Raw genomic sequence first — 7,657 nt, forward strand, 5'->3', positions numbered from 1 at the left:
CGTAGGGGCCGCTGGTGTCGCGTTGTCGTCCTGGAAGGTAGGTCGGTCAGCGTGCGACTGGCTGACTTCACCTCACAGCCTTCTCTTCTCTTTGTTCCCTACTGGCGTGCCGGCGCTTGACTTCGCCGTAACAACATACACAGTAGCGTTGTCCTTTCTGAATCCGACGGTGCTGCTACGCCTCTGCAAGGAGTCATAAAACTACGAGAGCACCTCCACATAACAGGAAAGAAGAATTCCTGCGCGGCTGCTCACAAAGTCAATTCAAGGGCGGAGTGGCTTAATTATCGCAGGAAAGTGTGGGAAAGCGTGGCCGGTGTTACTGTGCGGCCCTTATATCACCATCTACAGACTCACCGGCTAAACTGAGACATTTCTGGAGGTATACTATGAGTGGGCGGTTCTTGCAAGTTGACGATTAGTTTACTGCCGACGAAAGGCAAACGCACTAGAACTCGTGATCAACCTCTGGATTAACGCAGGAATATTCCGAGGGGCGGAAAGAATGAACACTGCAGTTTGTGAATCAAATAGGGCCCACAGTGAATGCCCATTCGCCTTTTAAAGGATGCCTAAAGGATGCTGCTTTCTCGGATAGCTATACAACAATTCAAGCAAATCACGCTAATGGTTTTTATTACAATAAAGTAGATTGACAATGCTTAACTTTGGTTTACAACGAGTTGGTTCAAATGGCTCTGAGCACTATGGGACTTAACGTCTGAGGTCTTCAGTCCCCTAGACTTAGAACTACTTAAACCTAACTAACCTAAGGACGTCACATACATCCATGCCCGAGGCAGGATTCGAACCTGAGACCGTAGCAACAGCGCGGTTCCAGACCGAAGCGCCTAAAACCGCTCGGTCACAGCGGCCGGCTACAAGGAGTTGTCGCAAGCTATGGGCGACATGCAAATAATCAATATGCTTCGCTATAGACAATGTCCATGCAAGAAATTAATATAAGGCACTTGTCTCAGTATAACAGTTAGGATGACGACTGTTCTACTGTGTGGTTTCTAGTCTGGATCTGCTAGTCCCGGGCCGCGCGGGATTAGCCGAGCGGTCTTGGGCACTGCAGTGATGAACTGTGCAGCTGGGCCCGGCGGAGATTCGAGTCTTTCATAGGGCATACGTGTGTGTTTGTCCTTAGGATAATTTAGGTTCAGTAGTGTGTAAACTTAGGGACTGATGACCTTAGCAGTTAAGTCCCATAAGATTTCACACACTTTTGAACATTTTTTTTGCTAGTCCCGGTCTACTACTGTCCTGCCGAGGTTAGCAGCAGCGGCGCTTGTATTGTCTTCTTGTAGAGGTCGCAACTGTCGTGGTGACGGCCTAGCCAGCGTGCTATTGGCTGGCGTCGTCTCGCAGCCTTCTCTGTGGTTACGTTCTTAATCTTCGTCCGGGCGCTTGCCGTTACGACGGAACACGACTAACATCAGATTTGCAGCATGAATCCTGTCAGTGCTTTTGTCGTCTGTGTGTATGTCACACATTTTCCGGAAAATTATAGAAACATGTAGCAGTCTGTCCGTCCGTTGTCACTTAATAGATCAGTTTTTGATGAAACGTATTACAGCATAACGACGCATATCGAGGTGGAAATAAAGCCACGCACCACATATTGCAAAGTAGTCTCCTAGTCCAGTGAGTTAACTGAATTTCTTTTGTGGTGATATAGTATACGGAATGATTCTCTTCAGCTTCCATCCATCAATACGTACAGGAAGAAATTTGGTGTAGGTATGACGAAGCGCACTTTCTGCGACGTACGACATTTACAGAGCATAAATATGGATATCGGTGACAAGAAGAAAATGAGTATCGTTAACGCATTTGTGACGGCTGCCTTCCACTGTGTTCCTGCGGCCGATTAGACGTGAGAGGTGACCCATCAGATCATTGATACGCTATCTACAGTCTCTACAGCTATGTTCCGGGCATTACTGCTGACTCACCGTGGTAATTCACGGTGCGTCACATGGCGAAACAGTTGCGTAATCTAAAATTACCACCACAAGTTCTTTCCCGCTTTGCTTTGCGGCTAACTGACATACAATCTAGATCACAAGACGATGTGTAAGCCACACTTACTATCCTGCTGTACAGTTGAATCACATACTAGGTATCATAGCTAAATTCAAATGTGTGTGAATTCCTAAGGGACCAAACTGCCGAGGTCATCGGTCCCTAGACTTACATACTACTTAAACTAACTTACGCTAAAATGGAAACGCTGTGTGGCTAGGGCCTCCCGTCGGGTAGACCGTTCGTCTGGTGCAAGTCTTTGCAGTTGACGCCAGTCCGGCAACTTGCGTGTCGATGGGGATGAAATGACGATGATAAGGACAACACAAGACCCGGTGTCTGAGCGGAGAATATCTCCAACCCAGCCGGGTATCGAACCCGGGCCGTTAGCCATGACATTCCGTCGCGCTAAGCACTCAGATACGTGGGGCAGACACTATCTCACGCTATGTACAACAGACACACCCATTCCCGATGGAGGACTCGAACCTCCGGAGGGAGAGGCCGCGCAGTCCGTGACATGGCGCCTCAAACCGCGCGGCCACTCGCGTGGCATAACTAAGTCATGAGTGCATCGCCGGCCCGGGTGGCCGAGTGGTTATAGGCGCTACAGTCTGGAACCGCGCGACCGCTATGGTCGCAGGTTCGAATCCTGCCTCGGGCATGGATGTGTGTGATGTCCTTAGGTTAGTTAGGTTTAAGTAGTTCTAAGTTCTAGGGGACTGATGACCTCAGAATTAAGTCTCATAGTGCTCAGACCCATTTGAACTATGAGGGCATCAGTACAGAGTAGTAATAAATTAAAAGGCTATAATACAGGGTGTAAAAGATAACTGAGGGGCTGAGAGTGCAAATGATACAAGTGCTTGACGAAGCAAATTCAGTAATGACTGTCAAAGTTAGATGGCTAGTTATAAATGTATGACTTACTATAGAAACATATTTTTTTCTAATGGTCAGTTAATCTGTCCATAGTTCTACATATAGTTAGAGATTGTAGTGAGCCGGCATTATTTTTTATAATATAAGAGATGTGTTCAAGAAATTCCGGAACATTCGTAATTTCGTGCCAATGGCGAGTTGGAGCGAAATTTTATTCGCACCCCTGCATCCGCCTGTGTTTAACGTGTGACTCCCGGAGTTTAATTGTCGTAGTTATGTTAGTCAGTGCTGAATTGCGTAGAAAGCGGCGTCGCACAATTTACGAATTTCGAGACGCCAGAGTTAGAGAGCAACGCGTTTGCATTACATTTTGCGTGAAACTCAAGAAAATCTTGACAGAGACACACCAAATGATGTAGGAAGCCTAGAGTGACGAGTGCTTAAGACATATTCGGTGTTACGAATCGTCCACACAGTTTAAAAATGGTCGGACGGAAGCCAAAGGTGACCCTCGTATAGGACGCCCTTCGACGTCTGCTGGCGACGCGCATGTCAGGAACTCCGACGAAATTGTGCGTGCCAATCGAAGACTGACTGTCCGAGAGATTTCAGAAGAATGTAACAATTCAGTTGGATCGTGTCATGAAATCCTGACACAGCATCTTGGAATGCATCGTGTTGCTGCCAAGTTCGTCCCACAAGAGTCAAGATCAGATATACCTCCGCCCCGCAATCAGTGAAGAGCTTTTGGATCGCGCAAGTGAGAACGCTATGTTTCTTAAATAGAATTGGAGAGAAGAGAAATTTATAGCACAACTTGACTAGAAGAAGGGATCGGCTGGTAGGGCATATACTGAGGCGTCAATGGATCACCAATTTAGTATTGGAGGGCAGCATGGAGTGTAAAAACCGTAGAGGGAGACCAAGGGATGAGTACACTAAACTGATGCAGAAGGATGTGGGTTTGCAGTAGGTACTGGGAAATCAAGAAGCTTGCACAGGATAGAGTAGCATGGAGAGCTGCATCAAACCTGTCTCTGGACTGAAGATCACAACAACAACAACCTGATGAATTGACGTGGGTCTACAGTTATGATGATGAGACCAAGATTTAATCTTCGCAATGGTGCGGGAAAGGTTCTCCAAGACCAAAAAAAGCTCATCAGGTCAAATGTCAAAGCCATGCTGACAGTTTTCTGTGACTTTGAATGATTAGATTACCATGAATTCGTGCCACAGCGACAAACTGTTAATCGACGGTAGTATGAGGATGTGTTGCGATGCTTGCGAGAAAATGTGAGAAGGAAAGGGCCCGAAATATGGTGAGATAATTCATGGATCCTGGATCATGACAAGACATCCTTACATTCTTCCCTTTTGGTGCCGCTCTATTGTACAAGAAACGAAATCACCAACCTGCCTCATCCTCCATACTCTCCAGACCTGGCCCTGCGGACTTTTACTGCTTTCCAAAGTTGAAATCCCCGTTGAAAGCACGAAGATTTGGAACGATAGACGAGATAAAATTCGCAGACGGCACATCGCGCAATCCAGCAAGAGGCGTGCCAAGACTGGGAGAGGTGATGGGAGCGGTGAGTCAGTTGTGGAGGAGAGAATTCGAAGGAGATCACGCAAAGGAAGTAGAAAGTAACTGTAGATAAATTTGGCGGAGAAAGTTCAGAAATTTTTTGAACAAACCTCGTATTAAAAATACTTATACACCTTTTAAAAGTTTTTAGAGTAAAACAGGTACAAGTGGTAATATGTTTTACACTACTGGTGATTAAAATTGCTACACCACGAAGATGACGTGCTACAGACGCGAAATTTAATCGACAGAAAGAAGATGCTGTGATATGCAAATGATTAGCTTTTCAGAGCATTCACACAAGGTTGGCGCCGGTTGCGACACCTACAACGTGCTGACGTGAGGAAAGTTTCCAACCGATTTCTCATACACAACCAGCAGTTGACCGGCGTTGTCTGGTGAAACGTTGTTGCGATACCTCGCGTAAGGAGGAGAAATGCGCACTATCACGTTTCCGGCTTTGATAAAGGTAGCCTATCGCGATTGCAGTTTATCGTATCGCGACATTGCTGCTTGCGTTGGTAGAGATCCAACGACTGTTAGCAGAATATGAAATCGATGGGTTCAGGAGGGCAATACGGAACGCCGTGCTGGATCCCAACGGCCTCGTATCACTAGCAGTCGAGATGACAGACATCTTATCTGCATGGCTGTAACGGATCGTGCAGCCACGTCTCGATCCCTGAGTCAACGGATGGGGACGTTTGCAAGACAACTACTTCCTGCATGAACAGGTCGATGACGTTTGCAGCAGCATGGACTATCAGCTAGGAGACCATGGCTGCGGTTACCCTCGACGCTGCATCACAGACAAGAGCGCCTGCGATGGTGTACCCGACGACGATCCTGGGTGCACGAATGGCAAAACGTCATTTTTTCGGATGAATCCAGGTTCTGTTTACAGCATCATGATGGTCACATCCGTGTTTGGCGACATCTCTGTGAACGCACATTGGAAGCAAGTATTCGTCATCGCCATACTGGCGTATCACACGCATAATGGTATGGGGTGGCATTGGTTACACGTCTCGGTCACCTCTTGTTTGCATTGACGGCAATTTGAACAGTGCACGTTACATTTCAGATGTGTTACGACCCGTGGCTCTACCCTTCATTCGATCCCTGCGGAACACTACATTTCAACAGGATAATGCACGAACGTATGTTGCAGGTCCTGTACGGGCCTTTCTGGATACAGAAAATGTTCGACTGCTGCCCTGGCCAGCACATTCTCCAGATCTCTCACCAATAGAAAACGTCTGGTCATTGGTGGCGGAGCAACTGGCTCGTCACAGTAAGCCAGTTACTATTCTTGATGAACTGTGGTATCGTGTTGAAGCTGCATGGGCAGCTGTATCCGTACACGCCACCCAAGCTCTGTTTGACACAACGCCCAGGAGTATCAAGGCCGTTATTACGGCCAGAGGTGGTTGTTCTGGGTACTGATTTTTGTTAGGATCTACACACCCGAATTGCGTGAAAATGAAATCACATGTCAGTTCTAGTATAATATATTTGTCCAATGAGTACCCGTTTATCATCCGCATTTCTTCTTGGTATAGCAATTTTAATGGCCATTAGTGTATTTACTATGTTATATTTTAAAGATTTTTTGGCACAACGCATTTGATATCTAATGGAATTACATTTTGCTAGCGACATGTGAGTCTCAGCATTATTTTCGAAACAGATAGCAATCACATTTTGTGTCACTGGCGGGACTTGAACACTGTCACAAGTACGTTTGAGAAGACCACACACAGAATAGTGCTTTTGCAGGGGTGAGGGGCGGTGGTGGTGGAGGGGAGGACCTTGGTGCTCGATTCCTGTTTGAACTACGAACATGGGGTAATATGTTTTTGATTTGGCCCGGACAAGCGCCCTGTTGTGTCGCCATTCGAACAGCTGTCTTGGTTCGTTGGTTGATTTGAAGGAGGGAACCCAACAGCGAGGTCGTCGGTCCCATCGGAGTAAGAACCATCTGGGCATGTACCTGAAGCGATTTAGGGAGATCATGGAAAACCTAAATCATGATGGCAGGAGACGGGTTTGAACCGTCGTCCTCCTGCTTGCGAGTCCAGCGTACTAACTCTGGTACTGCGCGCCGCGGAATTTGAATCCGCGCGAGGCGTCATGGACATCGAAGACCCATAGAGGTCTCTGCACCATCGCGCGATAAGCTGTGGCGGCGCGCGTCTCTCGGCCCGCTTTGTGACGGCGGCACAGTGGAACACGTGGTCCCTGCGGCCAATAGCGGCGCCCCCGATAACATACTTAGGCGCCTGCCTCGCGCCCAGCCAGCAGTCTTAACATCGCGTGCGTCTCAGGACATATCGCCTCAGCGTATTTACTTTAGTGTTTCTATTCCAATGGACGTGGTTGTCTTGTTTGGTTCGTTACTGTGTTGTCTGTTCTTGTTGTGTTGTAAGGTCCTTGATTGGTCGTGTCCGTCCTCTCCCGTTATGTTGTTGTCCGCGGGCCGCCGCGTTTCCGTCACTACTACACCGCAACCGTTCCGTTGGACGAGGAAGCGGAGCTGGGGTCTAGGCAAACTGTGCGCTTTTGGAAAAGATGTTAATTGGGTTGAAATTAATGCTCAGTTAATGGCACTACTTGTATGTGCGCCGTTCGGATTTTACGTGTGAAAACAGTCAGCCTTATATATGTCCGGACTAGAGCGAGACTGATGGTTCAAATTTGGTCCACCAACGCATCGGATCTCGGCCGAATATAAGGTTTCACAGTTTGAAAAAAAAAATTTTCCTCCGTTTGGATTTTACGTGAAAGAACCATCTTCTGGGTGGTTTTTGAAGCGCGCTAGTTCTATACTTTAAACTTGTACGAATCGGGTCAAACTTTGTAGGTAGATAAATAGATAAGCCCAAAACGAAAATTTTTTAATCCAATATTCTTCGTATCCAGCAATCTTTATCGGTTGCGGAGATACTATGCTAAAAAGTCGAGCTAAATGTAACATAAAGAAACCATTCTAATTTGGACTGATTACGCGGAAACAGTTTAAAATGCATTCTTACCATAAAATGGAAAAGTTGCTCAAAAATTCAGTTTCACTCGGATGTTGCCTGCAATAAACACTTTTTTGTGAGTTTTTATGTGCGCGCCACTTATATATTTCAGACATGTGCAAATCGGTTA

The 7,657-nt window shown here is 46.8% G+C and overlaps 1 non-coding gene across 1 annotated transcript; it reads left to right on the plus strand.

Annotated features, from left to right (window-relative positions):
- Positions 1–2,611: 2,611 nt before the first annotated feature.
- Positions 2,612–2,695, plus strand: Trnas-gga. Its single transcript is given in 2 exon segments — positions 2,612–2,651; positions 2,661–2,695. It is a non-coding gene; the product is annotated as a tRNA-Ser (tRNA).
- The last annotated feature ends 4,962 nt before the right edge of the window (positions 2,696–7,657 follow it).

The sequence above is a fragment of the Schistocerca americana genome, chromosome 2 (assembly GCF_021461395.2).
Source record: "Schistocerca americana isolate TAMUIC-IGC-003095 chromosome 2, iqSchAmer2.1, whole genome shotgun sequence".
NCBI lineage: Eukaryota > Metazoa > Arthropoda > Insecta > Orthoptera > Acrididae > Schistocerca > Schistocerca americana.